The sequence below is a fragment of the Lissotriton vulgaris genome, chromosome 1_2, assembly GCF_964263255.1.
Source record: "Lissotriton vulgaris chromosome 1_2, aLisVul1.2, whole genome shotgun sequence".
In the NCBI taxonomy this organism is placed as follows: Eukaryota; Metazoa; Chordata; class Amphibia; order Caudata; family Salamandridae; genus Lissotriton; species Lissotriton vulgaris.
Window position 1 is genome coordinate 301,100,636 of NC_141686.1, and position 23,128 is coordinate 301,123,763.

At 48.1% G+C, this 23,128-nt stretch overlaps 1 protein-coding gene across 1 annotated transcript in view; it reads right to left on the bottom strand.

The window, feature by feature from the left end:
* LOC147736556 (N-acyl-aromatic-L-amino acid amidohydrolase (carboxylate-forming)-like) overlaps positions 1-18,204 on the bottom strand; it is a 105,016-nt gene extending 86,812 nt beyond the window's left edge. Inside the window, exon 1 of the mRNA XM_086953302.1 lies at positions 18,099-18,204. The gene's annotated coding sequence lies outside the window, so the exon portion shown is untranslated. The remainder of the gene's footprint in view (positions 1-18,098) is intronic.
* Positions 18,205-23,128: the final 4,924 nt, after the last annotated feature.

The window sequence follows — 23,128 nt, forward strand, 5'->3', positions numbered from 1 at the left end:
TATGCTGGAAACCAATGAGCTCAGTAGTAGCTAAAGTTGGGACCGGTCAATAGAATCAAAGGTGGTCTTTAAGTCAACGAACACTACATATAGGTGACCTCCTCTAATTGTTACTTCTTTCCAGATTAACAGGAGAAACCTAAAAACGTGGTCCGTGGTACTGGTTGCGGCCCTGAATCCTGCCTGTGGATTTGAAAGAACATTGTTGTCCTCTATCCAGTTTTGATTCTGGTCAAGATGATTTTACACAAAAAAAGCTGCGTTACATCAATAAGACTGATGGGCCTGTAATTCCCCGGTGACCCTTTATCGCCCTTTTTGTGGATAGGGATCAATTCAGCGCCACGCCAGTTCTCCGGAATTGCCCCCCCTTCAAGATAGTATTTTAAAACCTTTGAAGCAATGGACCCCAGACAGACGGTTCAGCCCTAAACAGGTCTCCCGGGAGGGAGCTTGTCAAGACCCGGTGCTTTACTACTCTGCAGGAACTTGATGGCCATCATTGTTTCGGCAAGGGTGGTATTGTCAACATCAGCTACTGTCTGTTCACAAGGATCAAAACAGCAGCCCCAAAGTAATCTTCCCATACGTGGGGCTGAATATAAAAGTCAGTTATTGCTACCAGATTAGATGATCCCTTTGCCAATAAGAGCCAAAAGTATTGACTATTCTTGTTTTTAGCAGCTTCTAAAAGCAAATTCCAAGTTTCATACTCCCAGTCCCATTTTGCTTTGTTTTGGGCTAGTTTATATAACCTCCTGCCACTAACGATTTCTGCATGGGATTTTGTTTTAACCATCGCCATTAACTCGTTCCTAGCTATTTTACATGCATCATTGAACCAGGGTGCTATTTACTGCTTAACTCTGTTACTTTGTTCATAAAAAAACAGGTTTTAAACTCGAAGTTAATTCATGAAAAATACTCATGACCGCCCCTAAACCAATTGTGGGGATACTTAGATCTTTAAGAGACCACTCCACCAGAGAATATATTTGGGGAAGAGAGTTTGAGTCGGCTAAGATCATTGCCATTTAACTCTCCTATTGTTGTTATTTGTAATGACCTGTGCAGACTCCGACCTAAGGTGCCTACACTGGGTAACTCATCCCGACATTGTAAGCACCAGAGCGTTATGATCACTATCTTCCCTAGAAATAATGGCCATATCTTTAACTAGTGAACACAGATCTAGGTCAACAAGGATATAATCAATTGTGTTTTAGATGCCCCCCTCTTAAAAGTATGACCTGTTACTCTATCAGAGTCTGTTCTGCCATTACAGGCTCTAACACCATAGGCAATAGTAAACAATAGTACTTGTTGCCCCACCCTTGTAATTTTCTTAACACCTTAGCTGCTTCGCAAATATCCCTCCCCAGTGCTGCGCTGTCCATTGGAACTAGTGCTGAATGGACGTCCAATGGTCGTGCGCAGCACTGGGGAGGTAGTGCTCGTGACGACTGTTGGCCGTCAGCAGCGCTTAAGAGGTTAATGGGTGGAATCTGAAGTTTTTCAACCCCCCTAGCCTCGTCCCCATCATGGATGAGATCCTGCATATATTCACTGGTTCAAAAGGTGTTTTAAGATCTCCGGCGACAATCAGCCGGTGATTTCCCATGGTCGAATCAAGGTACTTGGCCAATAATGTTATTGTCCCTGAGAGTCTATGTGGGCTGTGGAACCGATTGTATATATTGAAAAGTATAATTGTTTCGGACCCCTTACCTAAGTAGCTCGGGACAACCAAGATGCAGGGCCTTTACTTTATAGATCAGTGAATTTTTGACCCATATCAGGAGGCCACCCGCTGGGCTACCAACAGGAGGCTGTATCACTTCTATACTATATGTGGTGAAAGCAACCCTATGGACACACCCTTCTGCCCAGGTTTCCTGTAGTAAACAGAAGTCAAAAGCGTCAATAATTTACCCCAGTCTAGGTCAATTATCTTCGTGTTTTGCCCCGCTACATTCCAAGATAAGAACATTAAATCACGGCAACCAGAAACATTTCCTGTGGGTGGTCTACTAAAATTTTTGGCCCCTCATGATCACAATAAGAGGGAAGGAGCACAGTATTAGTAACTTGGTCACAAGAACCTAAGTTACCACAAATGTGTGGTGCTGAAGTAGTACCAGAGATAACAGGAAGTTCTAGAGAGGGTCCAACCTCTTGTGACTGTAACAGAGAGTGGAATCCTGGGAATCTAACCTGCTCAAGGGATAATACCTATTACTCAATTCCAGGGGTGGTACCTCAGTGGATGCACGGGGCATTGCGCTATCCAATTCGGTAGCGTCAAAGTTCCTCCCTCTATTATCACAGTGTCTATAAAAGAAACCTAGCGGTAAGATAGTTATCGCTTGATCCGACCTCTGAGAAGTAGAAAAAGTCCCCCACCCCAGCAATCGACCTGTAATGTGTGGAGATCTACAGTTAATAACAATGCAATCGCCATAGTGAGACTTGCAAAGAGGGCCCACCCAGTTAACTCGCCTCACAAATAAAATGTCCCCGTAATCTGACTTTAGAAAACTTGTGTTCTGGGAGAGCCAATAACAAACTTTGTTTTTCAACTGTGACTGGGATTCAACTTGCACATTACTCAAGGGAGGACCATTCACAAGGATTGCTACATAAGGACCGCACTCTGGAGGAAGATGTAGCGTTCCCTTATCATCTCGGGTATTAGAGACTTTTCTATTTGGGGACAACAGTGTGGATGCTTGCTCATATATGCCCTTTTTGTTTTTTTGTGCCCATTGTTCCCATTAGTAACAATAATGTCTGTAGAAAAGGGACCTTGCATGCTAGCACTAGGGGGCGGATCCTTGTTGGCCAAATGGTTAGAACATTCGGGCCTTCTGTTCTTGTGCACGGCTACACTAGCATGGCTTCACATTACACCATTCCTCACTAAGCTGAACGGTTCAGCGTTACGGTTAATTGATGGCCTCTCTCTTGATTCAGAGTGCCCACTACGAGCTGAACCCCGACTGAATCTTTAGATTTTACCCCAGAGCATGAAATTGTGTTCCCAACCAATGTGCACATAGAAGCCACAGTAGATTCTAGTTGATCAAGCCTTTGCAATATTGGTAGGAAGTTGTTATTATCTGTTACATCTTTTGGGTGAGACGTCACTACCACATCCACATTAACATCACTAGCGGGTGAACTAATCAGATCCTCAAGCCTGGATAATTTATCCTCTATCAAACGTAGGTTATTGCGAATATGGGCAAGAAATACAGAGATTAACAACTCCAATCTACTCCACTGATCATTATCACATTCCCCAGTCTGTTGGTTGGAGACTAAACTCGAACAGATCATGGGCTCTGTTGACCCTTGGTTATTGCCCATCAATATGGTTTCATATGGAAGTGTCTTAGCGGTGTACTTCTTTGCTCTGGGCTTAGATTTTAACTTAGAGTTGGGCTTTTGCGAAGTACCACCCCCCTGGCACCTAGGAAGCGGTTTACAAGTGGAGGACTGTGCCTCACCAACCTTTGCCGGGATAACGTTTTGGTTCCTTTTGGACCTCGTTATGACTTCTCCATCCCTATCAACAGATACAGACTGAGCCTCTAGTGTTATAGGAGGGGCTACTGGTTTTGTGATAGATGCCTGGGGCGAGATAACAGTTTCTTGGTTCAATATCTCACTCACACTGGGCTCCCCCAGCTCCATACAATGAGCAGTTGCACAGCTTTGCATAACCCCTAAAGCAGTCTGTACACAACCCCCCCTCGCCCCCTCCCCTTTCCCAAGGCAAGACATACCAGCCTTGTTGCCAGACGGTGACTGGGTTTCTGGGGGGAACAACTACGGGGGATTTAGCCCTACCAAGTCCTCCTATTGAAGATCTCTTGTGTGCAACTATAGTGTCCAGGGAAAGTCTCTTTCCTGTGAGCAGAATCTCGTGGGTTAATACGGACTCTGCTCGTGTAAGGAAGGCGTACAAAGTCCCCACGAACCCCCTACATACTTGAAATTGGCCAGCCCTGCATTTAGTGCATTGCGTCATGACAGAAAGAAAACTACTCACAACAACAGAACCTTTTGTCCAAGCACCTCTCAGCAACAATATCACAGGGGGCACAAACTCAGAGGATTCAGGGGGCTGTAATCCTCTACTCAGCCGTCCCCCCTCGTGGCTAGGTTGCGGCAGTGGAAGTAGCAGGTAAAGAAGAAGCTGATCCCCTTACGGCACCGGCGCTGGCAGGAGTCGTGAAGTAGTGGGAAGAGCAGGGCAAAAGGCGACGCCTCACTCTCTATGCAGCCCCCAGCTCCTCCAGACCACGCGGCTCTCTCACCGTTCGGCCGAAGCCAAGGCCGGCCCGATGTCCACTGTGCTGTATCTCCTTGGCGAGGTAGGCCTTCGCTCGGCTCGGCGGTGGCACGTTCCCCCTGCAACCGCTCTCGGCCGGAGCCGCACGTTCTGTGTTGTGGCGCGGTACCTCGGCCCCGAGCGGGCATCTGGAAATGCTGTGGGTCCCCAATCACTAGTCTCTGTGGTGATGGTCAGTAGCGCGTCACCCAGGGGGCTCCGTGGTGCGAAGAGCAATGGGAAGGCTCAGCGCCTCTTTACCAGTGGGCCGCCCCCTCACGCGGAAATGTCCAGGCGGCAGCGCCGCCTTGTTATGCTTAACCTGCTGTCCGTCCATGAGAATGTTATGTTATTATGAACTTCTAGAGCGCATTATCACCCAGGGGTATCTAAGCGCTATCCACGGACACACACCACTGGTGAGAAACACAAAACCACCAGCTCAGAGGGGCCCCCACGCCTCTAAGAAAATCACAGTCTTCAAATTCTTCCTAAAAGGGAGGAGATTAGTTTCCTTCCGGAGTTTTACTGGAAGACGATTCCAGGCTTGAGGGATGGTACTAGAAAAGGCTCTGCCGCCCATAGACGCAAGGTTGAACCGGGGACAGACCAAATTGCATGCCTCAGCCGACCGAAAGGCCCTCCTTGGCACATAGTTAATCAGTCGGTCCTTGATATAACTAGGAGCTGAGCCATAGATGGCCTTATGTGCTATGCAGAGGCTTTTAAACTTAGTACTCTCGGTAATTGGAAGCCGGTGTAAATCCTGAAGTAAGGGCGTGGCCTGAGTACACCTGGGCTTTTTGTAGAATAATCTGGCAGCGTCATTCATTCCAACCTGAAGCCTAGCCAGAAGATTTTAGGGTAGGCCATAATATAGAGAGTTGCCGTAGTTAAGACGTGCCAGAATCAGGGCAGACACCGCCAGTCTAAGAGTAGAGAAAGACAGCAGTGAGGATATTTTCCTGAGCTGGCGCAGCAGGCTAACACATGTACCCACCACAGCCGACACCTGCTGTGTCATAGATAGCAGGACATCAATTCTGATACCCAAACATTTTACTGCCACTGCAGATTCCGGAAAAGGCCCCAGCTCTGCCGGCCAGAACAAATCACTTCATGGATTTGAAGCTGCGGTGACTGCTAGGACTTCGGTTTTATCCGGGTTTATTTTTAGTGAGTCAGCCGACATCCAGTTAATAGTAAACTTGAGAATGTCTTGCATTCTCAAGTAAGCCATGGATGACTGGTCCACCTACATCAGAATTTGTGTGTCGCCTGCGTAATTATAGACCCTACAGTCCATCTGGTTCAAAGCTTCAAATAGAGGCTGCAAATAGCTGTTGAAGAGCAGAGGTGATAGCGCCGAGCCCGGAGGTACTCCTTGAGTCAGCCCAGCTGATTCGGACTCTAGATCCGCGAGTTGAACTCGCTGAGAACGATCTGTAAGAAAAGAAGTCAGCCAGGCCAAAACCGTGCCCTGAATCAGTTCTTATCACCCACAATGTAAGGGCGGCTGCTTGTAAAGCTTTACCTGCAGCCCCGGGGCCCCAGCCATCTGCAGAAGGCGATCGGCAGGAGAAGGCGAGGTCGCAGGAACAAGGCTTCAGGAGCTCAGCCGCAGGAACCAGTCTGCAGTAACCGGGGCACGGGGGCAGGAGCAGCGTCCTGCACAGCTGCGGCTGCAACCGCCCAGGCCCACCCGCAGAAACCTTTTTCAGGTATCCCAGCGGCGCAGGAAAGATCCTCCGGGCACCCTTCCGCACAGGGCCGTGGGGGGGGTTCCCCGCTCTCCTGTGGGGACGCTCTCCCTGCGGTAGAGTATTAGCGACCTGTCCCTCAAGTGTGCCTTTCCGCCCTTTCAGGAATGTAGGGAAAGAGGGGAGGTTCCCCCCTAGCTATCCTGTAATAGCATATTTGCTGACCTGAAGCAAGCTATGTGCTCTGCTCCAATTCTGCAAAGTCCTGATTATTCCAAATCATTCATTGTCCAGACAGATGCTTCTGAGCTAGGGATCGGTGCAGTACAATCACAGCTTAATGCAGTTTTTGTAAGCAGAAGATTGACCCGCAGGGAGAAGCGTTGGTCAGCTATTGAGAGCAGGCCTTTGCTATGGACTGGACCTTGAAGGAGTTGAGGCAATACCTGTTTGGCTCTCACTTCATTGTTCAGCGGGCGTTAAACCCCTCTTATTGCTTAAACAGCTGAAGGGAAAAAAACAACTTTTGAGGTGGTCCATTTCCTTACAGGGAAAGGACTTTTCAGTGGAACATAGACCTGTGAGTAACCATGCTAACACAGACGGACTCTCCAGAATTTCCACTTGGAAAATGAAGATTCAAATGGGCAAGGCTAGTCTCTCATCCTTAAATTTGGGAGGGGGCTGTGTAGGAAAGTAAGATCTGCTTTCATGGTTACCCCGACTTTTTGCCTAGTGTCAGTGTGTTTTGACTGTAGTCTGCTGAGATCCTGCTAATCAAGGCACCAGCTACTGTTCTCTCCCCTAAATTGCCTTTTTTAAGTACTTTGGTACATCCATAATTGGCTACTGATGTACCCTTATAAGTCCCTAGTATATGGTACTAAGGTACCTAGGGCATAGGTACATCAGGGTCTCCCATGGGCTACTGCATGTATTGTGCCACCCATGGGAGTTCACTTGGCATCTGACTAAAGGCCTGCTATTGCAGCCTGTATTAGAGTTTCCTTTTATCTGAGGTCACTGCACTTAAAAATGTAATTTGATACTTGTATAGCGCACTACTCAACCGCAAGGGTCTCAAGGCGCTTGTACGTATACCGCTGTGGAACCCATCCTGGCTTTCCCTGGGCACCCCCAAGATGGAGGCCAGGCATCCTTAGCATTGTGGGGGCCGGTGTGGAGATTAAGCAAGCTATTGCCCAGAGTTGCAGAGTGGGACTCTATGATTGGAATAGGCACCGAGGCGAGAATTATCAGGTCCGTGGAATTTTGAGCCCAAGACCCGCCGAGGCGGGGAATTGAACCCTGGTCCCGGGCTAGACCTCTGCATCAGGGTCTGCCGCTCTAATCATTGAGCCACACTTCTCCACTTAAATCCTACAAGTCACCCCTGTGGTAGGCAGGGTGCTTGGTTACAAGTGTGAAGGTTCCCCTGGATGAGCAGGACACCCCTACAAACCCCAGAGTCGATTCTCCAGGCTTTGCAAGTGGGGTCAGTCATTTTACGGTATATAGTGGACATCAGTCGTTATGAGATGTCCAACTATATAATGCCTGCACCAAACCTGGTGCTTTGAAGTATGATCAGATGTACTGGGAGGCTTCTTAGAAGACCCCCTGTACTCCAGGTAACAGCCTTTCGGGGTCTGCCAGCAAGCTAGTGCTGCTGCCGACCACAGACACAAATTTGCCCTCCTGCTGCTGAGCTCAGCTCAAGCAGGGAAAGGTAGAACAATAGGTTTCCTGTCACACGGAGGTGTCACCACCTCCCAGACAGGACTTAGTTTATTGGGCTGGGGTGGGGACCTTCCCAGCGCCACCAGACTGCTTTGACAGGCACATATGGTGCCCTCCTTGCATATTCTGGTTTGAACAAGTTCATGAACCCTTGGTTCATGCTCTAATGAGAAACTGTCCAGCCCCTCCTCTTGGAGGGACCTCCGAGTCGTTCCAACCGTTTCCCTAAAAGTAATTAACCCCTTGCATGCAGGGCTCATTCCCTCGCTGTGCTGGTGGGAGGGGGGGGGGGGGCGCGCACAGCACCCCGGTGCTCATGAAGAGCTCAGCTCGTCATGAGCCATGGTCGTCGTGTGCTCATGACGAGCTGAGCTCGTCATGACCACACCCGTTTCTTTAGAACGCTTGCACAGCAGGGGAATTAGCCCAGCGTGCGAGCGTTCCAACGGTCATGACGAGCTGAGCTCGTCATGAGCGTCCAAAGGGTTAAGAGCACCCCTATGGGTGAGTCCTCAGATTAATCGTGGAACTAGATTCAACTCTGAAACCATAACACTCTTTGACCATCTGGACACTTGGACTTTGTTGGACTTCGAGTGGAACTGAAACTGCGCCAAGGAAGAATCCTGCTGCTCCTGGTCTCGCTGTTCTTTAAGTCTTTTGCATCATCTGTGTCTGTGCTTCATCCAGGTGCTCCAGAAGGCCTGTGGGCATCAAGGACATCCAAAGTAATCTCCCTTGGAGTGAAGGAGTCACTACCCTGCAGGCACTTCTGTGCGCAGTGTTGGCTTGCCATAGCCAAGGCGTGTTGTCTCGGAACTCCAGAGATCTTCGGCCTACAAGAAGCTCCAGCGTACTGCACCTCATACCTCGAAGATCAGCATCCTCTGTCCCTCCATATTTGCTGAGCTGCCCGAGGTTCTCTTGCGACTCCTGTGCCTTCAGCCTGTGGGTCTTCTTAAGGGCAATCCTTTGCTTCAATGGGCTCGGGCCTGCACTGACTCTCCAACACTTGGTGAGTCCCTAGAACCTTGCTGGTATCAACGGTTGCAACTCATGCTCATGCATGGCTCCTGGTGTTCCTCAGCGTCTCCTGGTCCGCACAGCTGCAGTGACAAGGTCACCATCTTCACTCTTGAACCTCCCGACATCAGTGGGCATTGTGATTACGTGCCTCCTGGTCACTTAAGAGTTGCATAGACTCTGTCCCCTCTGCTTCCAGGATCTCCTCTTCAAAAATTCAGACTCCTTCACAGGCTTCTCCCGAGGCATCTTTTTCGAAGTCTTCCATTGTCGTCTACGGCTGGTTCTGAGGTCCCTTCGCTCCATGCACCTGGCTTCACTGGTGCAGGTAACCTGGTTCCTGGGGCATCCACGGTAAGGGTTGCTCTCCAACCTCCCGTCTTCCAAAGGATTTCTTCGGGGTCCGAAGGGAAGGGCCCTTCTTCTTTAAAACTGCAATGTGACATCTTAATTGACTTCCATTGGACATGCAGCTATGTTTCCACTCAGCACACATCCTCTGTGGGGTTCCTGGGTACTTACCTTGGGTGGTTCCTTGTGTCCCCAGCTCCTATGAGTCTTCTGGTCCAAGTCCTGTTCTCCTTTGCAGTTCACATTCCACTTTCTTAGTATATTGTTTGGTATCCCCCTGGAGACCAGTGTATGTTTGTGCTACTTACCAGATTAATTTGAAGTATTATTGTGTGTATGGTTGATATTTCTGGGGGGAGAAATACCAGTGTGTTAGTGATCGTGTTGCATAATACATAGATTTATTTTTAGAAACACTGTGTGGTTCTTTTTCACTTAACCTACACTGTCTATTAAATTTGGTAAAATAATCTGCTTTACACTCCTTCAAGACAAGCCTGAAGGCTGCTCTCCACAGCTACCACTTCAAGTGCTTTCTACCGTTATCAAAGACCACTAAAATCACCATAAGGGTTGCCAAGATTATTGCAAGGTGTGTCACTCCTGAGAGTGTGCACCATAGTCTCCTTCAACCACCAACACAAGTCAAGTCAAGTCAAAAAGATTTGTATAGCGCACTACATACCCAGAGGGTTTCAAGGCGCTTAGGAAGGGGAGGAGGATTATTTGTCAAATATCCACGTTTTAAGCTGCTTTCTGAACTCTAGGTGGTTCTGGGTGAGGCAAAGGTAAGCGGGGAGTGAGTTCCATGTTTTAGCAGCCAGGTATGAAAAGGATCTGCCTCCCATGGTGGTCTTGTTGATGCGAGGTATAGTGGCGAGGGCTTGGCTGGAAGAACGTAGTTGGCGGGAGGGGGTGTAGAAGGACAGTCGAGAGTTGAGGCAATCTGGTCCGATGTCGTAGAGTGATTTGTGTGCGTGGGTAAGCAGTCGGAAAGTGATTCTCTTGTTGACGGGTAGCCAGTGGAGGTCTTTAAGGTGACCAGAGATGTGTTCGTTGCGTGGGATGTCTAATATGAGTCTGGCTGAGGCGTTTTGGATTTGTTGGAGTTTCTTCTGGAGTTTAGCGGTGGTACCTGCGTAGAGGGTGTTTCCGTAGTCCAGTCGGCTCGTGACCAGAGCATGGGTGACTGTTTTCCTTGTTTCGGAGGGGATCCAGCGAAATGTTTTTCTGAGCATGCGAAGAATGTTGAAGCAGGAAGAGGATACGGCGCTGGCTTGTCTGTTCATTGAGAGTGAAGAATCCAGGATGACACCTAGGTTCCGTGCGTGGTCTGTCGGGATGGGTGCTTTTCCGAGGGCTTCCGGCCACCAGGAGTCGTCCCAAGCAGAGGGGGATGTGCCTAAGATGAGGACTTCTGTTTTGTCTGAGTTCAGTTTCAGACGGCTTTGTTTCATCCATTCGGCGACTTCTTTCATTCCTTCGTGTAGGTTAGTTTTGGCGGTGCTGGGGTCATTGGTGAGAGAAAGGATCAATTGAGTGTCGTCCGCGTAAGAGATGATGTTGAGGTTGTGTTGGTGTGCGATGGCCGCGAGGGGGCTCATGTATACGTTGAAGAGGGTGGGACTGAGTGAGGATCCTTGAGGTATGCCGCAGATGACTTCAGAGGCTTCGGACTTGAATGGAGGAAGGCGGACTCTCTGGGTTCTTCCGGTGAGGAACGAGGTGATCCATTCAAGTGCTTTTCCTTGGATTCCGATGTTATTGAGGCGTTGTAGAAGGGTGCTGTGGCAGACTGTATCGAATGCTGCAGAGAGGTCGAGGAGGATGAGGGCGACTGTGTCTCCATTGTCCAGTAGGGTTCGAATGTCGTCTGTTGCTGCGATGAGGGCGGTCTCAGTGCTGTGTTTTGCTCGGAAGCCAGATTGTGAGGGGTCGAGGGATTTGTTGGCTTCGAGGAAGGCGGCGAGCTGGTTGTTGACGGCTTTCTCGATGACTTTGGCTGGGAATGGAAGAAGCGAGATGGGGCGGTAATTTTTAAGTTCGGTGGGGTCCGCTGTTGGTTTCTTCAGAAGGGCGGTGAGTTCAGCGTGTTTCCAGTCTTCTAGGAAGGTAGCGGAGTTGAAGGAGCAGTTGATGACGTCTCGGAGGTGCGGTGCTATGACGGAGTCTGCTTTGTTGAAGATGTGGTGAGGGCATGGGTCTGTGGGGGATCCTGAGTGGATGGAATTCATCAGGCGGATGGTGTCCTCAGTGGAGATTGGGTTCCAGGCGTTAAGGGTGTTCACGGGGGGAAGATGGTCAGCAGATGGTGGGGTGGGTTGGTTTCCGGGTTGGTTGTCAAAGCTGTTGTGGATGTCTGCAATCTTGTTGTGGAAAAAAGAGGCTAGGGAGTCTCAGAGGGTTTGAGAGGGGGTGATGTCGTTGGAATTGGCCGAGGGATTGGAAAATTCCTTGACGATGTTGAACAGTTCCTTGCTGTTGTGGGCGTTGTTGTCAAGTCGATCCTTGAATGCTGTTTTCTTGGCTTTTCGGATCAGTTGGTGGTGAGTGCAGGTGGCGCTTTTGAAGGCGTCCTTAGTGCTGGTGGTTGGGTCTTTTTTCCAGGCCTTTTCAAGGGAACGGCAGAGTTTCTTGGACTTCTTGAGATCATCGTTGAACCATGAGGCTTTCTTGCTGCCAGGTTTACTTTGACGTTTTTTCAGTGGAGCTAAGGTGTCGGCGGTGTTGGATAACCATAGGGTGAGGTTGGCGGCGGCTTCGTTAGCGTTAGAGGAGAGGGCTGGGGTGTTTTGAAGGAGCGATGCGGAGATTTGGTCCGTGGTGATTTTGTTCCAGTTTCTTTGCAGGGTAGGTTGGAGGTGGATGTTGGGTTTTGGTTTGTTGTAGGTGAAGTGAACGCAGCTGTGGTCAGTCCAGAGGAGCTCCATAGTGTGGCTGAAGGAGACATGATTGCTGGAGGTGAAGATGGGGTCGAGAGTGTGACCTGCGATGTGGGTGGGGGAAGTGACTAGTTGTTTAAGTCCGAGGTTGGCGAGGTTGTCCAAGAGGGTGGTGGTGTTGCGGTCGTTGATCTTTTCAAGGTGAAAGTTGAGGTCTCCCAAAAGGATGTATTCTTTGGAGGGGAGCGCGTGTGGGGTGATGAAGTCTGTGATGTCTTCACTGAATTTTGCGCGGGGTCCTGGTGGTCTGTAGAGGAGGGTGCCTCTAAGTGTGGTCTTGGGGTCGATGTGGATCTGGAAGTGGAGGTGTTCGGAGTTGGCGAGGTTGGCGTCAGAGCTGGTAGAGATGCGGATTGATTTCTTATGGACGATCGCGATTCCTCCTCCTGTGTGGCTGGTACGGTCTTTGCGAGTGATCTTATAGTCTTCAGGGATGGCAATGGTGATGTCGGGTGCGGAGGAAGCATTCATCCATGTTTCTGTCAGGAAGGCGATGTCCGGAGAAATGGTGTCTAGTAGATTCCAAAGGTCAATGGCATGTCTGTGGACGGAGCGGGTGTTGAGAAGGATGCATTGAAGGTGATTGGGGTCGGGGGATCTGTGCTGTGGGCGTAGCGGAGATGTTGACAGTGCCGCTGAATTTGCAGGTGACGCAGGAGAAAGGTCCATGGGTTTGTCCAGGGGCGGCTTGGGCGCAGTTGGGAGCGCGGCCGGGGTTAAGGGCTAGGAGGGAGGCGGCATCGTAGGTGATGCGGGAGGGCTGGGCGGCGCGAGGGGCAGGGGGTCTGGCGCTGGGCACGGTCCAGGCGCGGACGGGCGTAGACGGGCTTACCTTTGGCGCACCTTCGGCGCGGGTTGGGCGCGGACGCTGCGCGTGGACGCTGCACGCGGGAACTCCTGTCATATATGGATGGTGGAGGGGGAGGGGCGAGGGCGTCTCAGCTGGGAGGCGGGGCGGGCTAGGTAACAGGACAACAACAACAAAATGGAGGGCGCTTGGGGGAAAAGTCGAAAACAGCAGCAAAGTCGCGCTGGCAATGTGAAATGACACAATAATGAAACAATATGCAAAGCGGCATACACAGCGCACAGCAGGCAATTGAATGAGCACAGATATCAGCACAAAGCGTTAGGAAACGATACCGGAGCCAAAGGGAGCGAGCACTCGGCTGGGAAGCGTAGAGTGAGTCACGGCGCTTCTAGGTAACGGAGCGCTATTTAACTTTGTGGGAGGGCGTCTCAGCTGGGAGGCGGGGCGGGCTAGGTAACAGGACAACAACAACAAAATGGAGGGCGCTTGGGGGAAAAGTCGAAAAGAGCAGCAAAGTCGCGCTGGCAATGTGAAATGACACAATAATGAAACAATATGCAAAGCGGCATACACAGCGCACAGCAGGCAATTGAATGAGCACAGATATCAGCACAAAGCGTTAGGAAACGATACCGGAGCCAAAGGGAGCGACCACTCGGCTGGGAAGCTTAGAGTGAGTCACGGCGCTTCTAGGTAACGGAGCGCTCTTTAACTTTGTGGGAGGGCGTCTCAGCTGGGAGACGGGGCGGGCTAGGTAACAGGACAACAACAACAAAATGGAGGGCGCTTGGGGGAAAAGTCGAAAAGAGCAGCAAAGTCGCGCTGGCAATGTGAAATGACACAATAATGAAACAATATGCAAAGCGGCATACACAGCGCACAGCAGGCAATTGAATGAGCACAGATATCAGCACAAAGCGTTAGGAAACGATACCGGAGCCAAAGGGAGCGACCACTCGGCTGGGAAGCGTAGAGTGAGTCACGGCGCTTCTAGGTAACGGAGCGCTCTTTAACTTTGTGGGAGGGCGTCTCAGCTGGGAGGCGGGCGGGCTAGGTAACAGGACAACAACAACAAAATGGAGGGCGCTTGGGGGAAAAGTCGAAAAGAGCAGCAAAGTCGCGCTGGCAATGTGAAATGACACAATAATGAAACAATATGCAAAGCGGCATACACAGCGCACAGCAGGCAATTGAATGAGCACAGATATCAGCACAAAGCGTTAGGAAACGATACCGGAGCCAAAGGGAGCGACCACTCGGCTGGGAAGCGTAGAGTGAGTCACGGCGCTTCTAGGTAACGGAGCGCTCTTTAACTTTGTGGGAGGGCGTCTCAGCTGGGAGGCGGGGCGGGCTAGGTAACAGGACAACAACAACAAAATGGAGGGCGCTTGGGGGAAAAGTCGAAAAGAGCAGCAAAGTCGCGCTGGCAATGTGAAATGACACAATAATGAAACAATATGCAAAGCGGCATACACAGCGCACAGCAGGCAATTGAATGAGCACAGATATCAGCACAAAGCGTTAGGAAACGATACCGGAGCCAAAGGGAGCGACCACTCGGCTGGGAAGCGTAGAGTGAGTCACGGCGCTTCTAGGTAACGGAGCGCTCTTTAACTTTGTGGGAGGGCGTCTCAGCTGGGAGGCGGGGCGGGCTAGGTAACAGGACAACAACAACAAAATGGAGGGTGCTTGGGGGAAAAGTCGAAAAGAGCAGCAAAGTCGCGCTGGCAATGTGAAATGACACAATAATGAAACAATATGCAAAGCGGCATACACAGCGCACAGCAGGCAATTGAATGAGCACAGATATCAGCACAAAGCGTTAGGAAACGATACCGGAGCCAAAGGGAGCGACCACTCGGCTGGGAAGCGTAGAGTGAGTCACGGCGCTTCTAGGTAACGGAGCGCTCTTTAACTTTGTGGGAGGGCGTCTCAGCTGGGAGGCGGGGCGGGCTAGGTAACAGGACAACAACAACAAAATGGAGGGCGCTTGGGGGAAAAGTCGAAAAGAGCAGCAAAGTCGCGCTGGCAATGTGAAATGACACAATAATGAAACAATATGCAAAGCGGCATACACAGCGCACAGCAGGCAATTGAATGAGCACAGATATCAGCACAAAGCGTTAGGAAACGATACCGGAGCCAAAGGGAGCGACCACTCGGCTGGGAAGCGTAGAGTGAGTCACGGCGCTTCTAGGTAACGGAGCGCTCTTTAACTTTGTGGGAGGGCGTCACAGCTGGGAGGCGGGCGGGCTAGGTAACAGGACAACAACAACAAAATGGAGGGCGCTTGGGGGAAAAGTCGAAAAGAGCAGCAAAGTCGCGCTGGCAATGTGAAATGACACAATAATGAAACAATATGCAAAGCGGCATACACAGCGCACAGCAGGCAATTGAATGAGCACAGATATCAGAACAAAGCGTTAGGAAACGATACCGGAGCCAAAGGGAGCGACCACTCGGCTGGGAAGCGTAGAGTGAGTCACGGCGCTTCTAGGTAACGGAGCGCACTTTAAATTTGTGGGAGGGCGTCTCAGCTGGGAGGCGGGGCGGGCTAGGTAACAGGACAACAACAACAAAATGGAGGGCGCTTGGGGGAAAAGTCGAAAAGAGCAGCAAAGTCGCGCTGGCAATGTGAAATGACACAATAATGAAACAATATGCAAAGCGGCATACACAGCGCACAGCAGGCAATTGAATGAGCACAGATATCAGCACAAAGCGTTAGGAAACGATACCGGAGGGGAGCGACCACTCGGCTGGGAAGCGTAGAGTGAGTCACGGCGCTTCTAGGTAACGGAGCGCTCTTTAACTTTGTGGGAGGGCGTCTCAGCTGGGAGGCGGGGCGGGCTAGGTAACAGGACAACAACAACAAAATGGAGGGCGCTTGGGGGAAAAGTCAAAAAGAGCAGCAAAGTCGCGCTGGCAATGTGAAATGACACAATAATGAAACAATATGCAAAGCGGCATACACAGCGCACAGCAGGCAATTGAATGAGCACAGATATCAGCACAAAGCGTTAGGAAACGATACCGGAGCCAAAGGGAGCGACCACTCGGCTGGGAAGCGTTCTCCATTATACTTCTCCTACCAGGGCACAAGTTCTAAAAGAAGTGGGGCACTTACCAAGCTAGGCGGTATGTAAGTGACATCACAGTGCATGACATCACAACCCATGACCCCACAGGAAGTGATATCATGAAAAATGACACCATATTCTAAGGGAGAGGAGGTGGCCTAACGGCTAGAGCAGCCAACCTCGAAACTGGGGAACCGGGTTTGGTTCTCGGCAGGGACGCTCAACATCCAGTGAATCTGGACAAATCACTTAATCTTCCCCATGCCTACCAATAATTAATGCATGTGTCTGTAGTGTAACGGGTGCTTATGTAGAGCGCTCTGATACCTTTGGGTAGAGTTTGCGCTATAAAAAAATATTTTAAAAATGTAAACAAAGACCTCACATATGTTAAGCAGGGCTATTATGCGTACATTTGAGTGTATTCCAATATTTAACAAATTCGATTTTGGTCACAGTTGTGCTAAAAAAAAGTGATGCCACATCGGAGCAAGACCTAGGCCTCTAGTTACACATATTTACTTATTAAAACTATGCCAGGAAGAAATTGACAACAAAGAGAAACGTGGCAGTAAATCTGTTCTGCTTAATTGGTTCAAAGTCTGCATTTTAAAATATCTAAAAGGCCCCTGCTGCATAGACATTTATGTACCCAGTAAATCTCAGGAAACAATAATGATGGTATGATAACTCTGGAGGTTAATGCACTTGCTGGAGAGACAGTTGTTTTGATAGTCCCAGTTTTGAATTAAAGTATCATAGAGAGTTACTATTAGGGTGCCCAGGCGTCGCTGTTTTGCCAGGACGGTCCCTGTTTTTAACCAGCTGTCTCAGCCAATTTCAAGAAATTTAGCTCATGTCCCCGTTTTTGGCGAGGGTCGACTGAAAACAGTGGGAGGTGTTTTTTAAGTTTTACAAAGCAGGGATAGTTAGCAGTTGTTTGAAGAAAGCAATTTAATTAACAGGCAAGCTAATGTGCGTAAAAATTGCATTTTCTGTATGTTCTTACAGCCTGTTCTGTAATTCTCTGGTGAGGAGCGCTCTCATCGCTTGAAGTAAAATTGTAGTCCTTCTTCTATTTTTGTGAAATGTCCCTGTTTTGGGCATTAAAATTCTGGTCACCCTATTACCATATCCCCACCAAAGCACATCATGTGACACACAGATGACGGATTTATATTTTGTGTGGATGGGTAAGTGGGTTATTGCTTTTAACACAGAGATATTTTCGTTACTTGCAGTTCATAAATTGTAATACTTCTCATAAAGCACAGTGAACTATGAAGGAAAGGACATGCGACTCCTACACCTTGCAACCCTCACTATCTTATGCAACACATCCTGTAAATTGATATACACACCTGATTTATTGTAAATGTATTATGTGTATGTGTGATGTAAAGCTCTCCCACACCCTGGATTGGGTTGAGTTGTGCTATGAAAGAAATAAGACAAACTAGTGATATTTAAATTAATATTTGTGTAAATATTAGGACAGACCAGCACATCTGACACACCATAACCCAAGATGTGTGCTTAGACTATGTCTGATGCTAACTTGAGGTTCAACTGTTCAAAGAAACATTTAACAAAACATTAGCCTTTGAGTGGCTGAATTGCAGTGTGAACCAGTCAATTAAATGTAGGGTCTGGCTGTGGAGGGGCAGGATGCCGAGAGCAATCGACAAACTTCCTTTAGACTGTCCCTTTGTCCTGGAGGTGCAGACTGCAGGCAGCCCGGGCTTCCAGGGCGAGGTGAGAAAAAAATCCGGAGTTTCAAAGCACAACAAAAGGGAAGGTCAAAGGTCAAGTGCAGGGCCATAGGCACGTCAAAGACTTTGATAACAGAATTCTGCACCTCAAAGCACTAAGAAAGATGGCAACGTCTTTTTAGTCCACTTGTCTCCTCCACCCTCGTCCCCCGTGCCACCCCACTACAAAATCTAGGGATATATCCCCCGCACCCCCACGCTTTCTACGCCCATGTGGTGCAGCCCTGTCTGTGATGTGTGCAGCTGACGCCAGTTCTAGCGCATGACGACACCTGGGTGACAGGTACTGGTACACAGGTTCAACACCGTGGTATGAGATATTTGCATAAGTTCATTAACTTACCTTCGTCTCTCGTGATTCAGCAGGAGGTGCCCTCGCTCTGGTGCGATGTGCCGGCTCGGGCAGCTCCCGCCCCCCCCCCCAGAGGGACAGACCCGCCCCCACAGGAGAGCAGAGATCCGCCCCGTCTGGAGTGAACCCGCCTCTTTCTGTGCCCAAAGTCCGGCTGCTCTGTGCCTGCCTCGGGCTTGTTTGTGACTGCTTAACATTTAACACCACAAAAGCAAACACAGCTGGGCCCAGGCAGGCACTCGAAGGGAAGCTGCTTCGGATGGCTTGGATACACCCAGATCACCACAAAACGCACCTGGAACCAGGCAGCGCCAGGAGGGTCGATCTGGGAGGGCCACGAAGAGGCATGGGCGGGCCAGGGACTCCTGGTGTGTGAGTGCAGGGGCTGAGCGTGTGGGATGGCCTTGCATGGATGTGAGCTGCATACCACCTGCTGCCGGGGTCTGTCTTTTCGCTTAATTGTGTATTTCTAGCAGTTTGTGCCTACAGTCTTGATCCCTTCTGCTCTCTCCACCTCACCCTCGTTTCTCGGTGTCTCTCCCTCCTCTCTCCTAACTTCACTCTGTTGTCCTGCTCACCTCACCCTCTACCTCCACCCACCTCACTCTCTTCACCTCATGCTGGCCTCTATCCATCTTATCCAAATGATTCCCTGCTGCACCATTCTCTTTCTCCACTTCATGGTAGATTTTTCTCACCTCACCCTCCTCCCTTTCTACCTAATCTTAGTGTCCCTCTCTCTTGACATCATCCTTCACAATGCGTCACTTTTCTCTCACTCCACTTTACCCTTCTATCTCCATCTCACGCTTCTCTCTCCATCTCACACTTCTCTCTCTCTCTCCTTCCTCACTCTTACTTGCATGGTTGTCTGTCTGGGGCGGTTTGGGGGTGTGTGACTGCCTGTTCTGATGAGTGAGTGAGTGAGTCAGTGGGTGCATGGGTTAGTATGTACGTGTGTGATGGTCAGAAGAGTGAGTGAGTGTTTGCATAGCTGTGGTTGAGTGAGTGGATGTGCCAGTGGTAAATGGGTGAGTACCTGGGTATGTGAAAGGCAGTATAGGTGAGTGATAAGGTTTATGAGTGACTGTATGGGTGAGTGAATGTGAGAGTGGCAGTATGGGGGAGTGTGTGGTTGTGTCAGTAACTCTATAGGTGAGTGAGTACATGTTAGTATCTGTATGAGCAAGTGAGTGGGTGTGTATCTGTACAGGTGAGAAAGTGGCTGTGTGATTGCATGGGTGAGTGACTAGGTGTGTTAGTAGCTCTGTGGGTGACTGACTCATTGTGTGAGTGGCTGTATGAGTGGATATGTCAGTGGCAGTATTAGTGAGTGAGTGGGTGATTGAGTGGCAATATGGGTCGGTCAATGAGTGGATGTGTGGGCGTGTGTGTATGTAGATCTATGAATCAGTGAGTGGGTGTGTAACTACTGGTACTGGTCTGTAATTGGTTGTGTGGGAGTGGAAGTATGAAAGGTTCTATGGGGGTATGAAACGGTGCATCAGTGATTCTGTGGATGATATCATTAGCGACATCATCTGTGATGTCATTCTAGAAGTCATCAGTGATGTCATCAGTGATGTCACTGACCATGTCTCAAGTGATATAATATGTGAGGCCATAAGCAGTGCATTGTGAGAGTGCTATAGTTAACTAGAACTGCTGAATTTGACTCGTTTTCTACAAGTGAAACCTGGGCCGAACTTTAACATCTGTATAACCTTTGTTTTTTTGAGTGAATTACTATGGTTTTTTAACTAGTAGCTGTGTTTGCAGAGTGGTGGAGAAAGGGGGCGGGCCTACAACCAGTTCTCAGCAATCCTGCTGTTTGAGACTCAAGGTAATAGAAGGGGTTCCTGGCTCCCAAGCATTCTCAGCATCCAAGAAGACTTCATCACCCAACCAGCTGCGCATTGAGGTGCACTTGCAGAATGGCGGAGAAAGGGCGAGTGGCGTCTGACAACCTCCCAGCATTCCCGCTCTGTGGCACTTATTGGAGGTAACAGGAGGGGAAGTTGGTTCCCAAGGAACCTTAGCTGCCAGGGGGACTTCATCCCCCAACCAGCAGTGCACCAGGAGGTGTGTTTACAAAGTGGTGGAGAAAGGGTGTGTGGCCTCCAAAGACCCCTCAGCATTCCCATAGTGTGGGACTTACTGGAGGTAACAGGAGAGGTAGTTAGCCCCCATGGACACTCTGGAGCAAAACAGACTTTATCCCCAACTAGTAGTGAGCCACAAGGCAGAAGACTTACTACTTTTGGTATTCACAGAAGTTAGGATTTTGTCTTAAGTCTGTCTTAAGAAAAAATCCTAACTTCTGTGAATACCAAAAGTAGTAAGTTCATTCTGTGAATGCCAAAAGTAGTAAGTGCATTCTGTGAATGCCAAAAGTAGTAAGTGCATTCTGTGAATACCAAAATAGTAGTAAGTTTAGGATTGAGTCTTACATTCATTCTGTGAATCGGGCCCTAGGTATTTTGCCCACCTGGGCTTGATCCGGAGTATGCAGTTTACATTTACCAGTATTATTATTGAAAAATGTATGTACTATTTTTATTGTCTTATTGGTGAGCTAATTATCAACATGGACACATTTCCAACCTTGGATAGGCTTATCACACTTATGTATACATATTTGCATTTTCGTGATTTAATTTGGAAATTACGTGTGTCTATTTTATGGATTCAATTTATAAACTGAAGCCTATACAATTTGTGCTATCAAACAAGGTTTAAACGAGGTTTCATAGATGATATTAATATCACTCAGCACCTTATGTGTTGAAGTGATGACAATCAGGCACGACTATTAGGTGACAATATTGCCCACTGGGCTGTATCTGATTATGTGAGGGTATGAACTTTGTGCTAAACACCAATATGTTCTACTTTGCATGCTTTATGATGTTAGCAGCAACTCAAGCTGGGTGCACTGCTCTATTGCAATTACTGATTATACTTTGGATGTTAAAATGACCATCCTAATATGGCCGCTATGTAAAATGTCATGTGCATTTAACCTGCAAGTCCTACTTTTATTTTTATATATACAAAATTGTCACACCTTTATCTACTCAAGGAGAGAATGATCTCTCGCCAGTGAGCAAGACCAATGTGCGTTGGATACTTGTGGGCTGCCTCTCTCGAAAACACACCACTGCCGCAATGGCATCCGGCTTGAGAGGCCCCCTTAGAGCAGATATACATACTTAAGGAAGAAGGAAATTCCCTATGTCCCGGGTCGCCAGCTCAGATCGAGCAATCAGAAATTACTATGCCCGTGCAAGATCAGTAAATCTAAAATGGGTGGGCGTGCTTTCTCTCATCTCGCCCCCTTCCATTGGAATAGATTACTGGAGGAGATCCGAGCATGCACGACGTTGGGGCAGTTTAAGAAACAGTTGAAAACATGGATGTTTTAATGGCTTTAGTGGCTGGAGTGTCCAGGACTGTGCCCCCAAGGCGCCGAGAGATCCCCCTGGGGATGATTCTTTGCGCTATACAAGTTATAATACTAATAATAATATACATACACACACACATATACTTACATACACATACTTAAACATACATACACACACTTATACACACACACACACACAAATGTAGTTTATGCAAAGATTTGTTTTTGCTTATTTTGTTATGGATTTGGTTCTTTATTTCATTGTGGTGGATTATAATTATTTTGGTGATGTAATACATTTTTATTTTAAACATGTTGTACAATGTTTATTGTAATTATTTATTTAACGGAAAAAAGTAGTTTATTTATATTTGTTAATGATTTTGATGATAATATTGTAGTCAATATTGTGCGAGAAGATATTTTTAGAAAGGTTTTTCTGATATTTGCATTTTTGATATAAATAAAAAATCAATATTTGTAACATTGATATTTCTGTTCTCATCATTTGTGGTTTTATTAGTTGAGTATGGGAAGGCAATATTTTTGCTAATGGTATTTATTTTCCAATATTTTTGAGTTTTGATATTGTGTGCATCGATATTACGTCAGGGATCCAATCTTGGTCTCCGCACAGCATTTTGTGATTCTGTGTAATTAACTTAATCTCCTTGGCCTTAAAATATGTGTAAGCAGTCTGGTTCTGTTGTAAGGTGCTCAAATGTCGTTGGATTGGGTTTGTGCTACAAAAAACTGCAAAACAAATCTTGCTAATGTGCATTCACTGGCATAAAAAAAGAAAAAGAACAGTGAAAGTGACTACAAACTGAGAAAATACAAAATCCTACTCACAAACACGCCAAAACAAACGTAATATAACAAATATCAGAGCAATTGCAGCATCACATATGGTGAGAGGTTAGTAGAGATAAATGATATAAACAAACTAAATTGGAATGTATGTTGACATTTTATTTTTAAAAATGTTGAGGTGCAGGAGGTCACTAAAATATAAGAGGAACACTAGACCACAACAGTTTCACAGAATAGAACTAAACTAGAACATTCAGCCTGATGAAAATCAACAAAGAATGCACAATTTAAGTTTTCAAAGCAGAGGAAGAGAGCACAGAAGATCCTGTGCAGCCTTCCCCAACCAATTGGAATGAAGTGAACATCAAGAACCTAAAAAAATATCCTGGCCGATCCAGACTTCCAAAATAACACAACTGTGAAGACTTGGAAAAAAAGGAAATAGTGAAAGAACTTTTAGACTACACTGAAATGAAAACGTATATAGAGTTCTATCATAGAGAGATATTACCAAAAGGATATTAATAGATTCACATAACGTAGTTTGGGGATTTCAAATAAGGCAATAATCTGAAGACCTGCCCTTCAACCAACATGTCATCAAGCAATGGCATCTACCTTATCTACTTCTCAAGAATAATACATTACATTTTCGCTTCTGTTCCTCTGCCCCTCCGTGGCATCCCAGCTGAAGGCGGGACATGATCGACTTCCTCCTGGTCGCTTGAGCTGTTCTAACTGCAGCCTACATCCACTCTGCTGTAGTGTAGCTCCTGGTCCCAAGACCTGCTCCAACCCAACC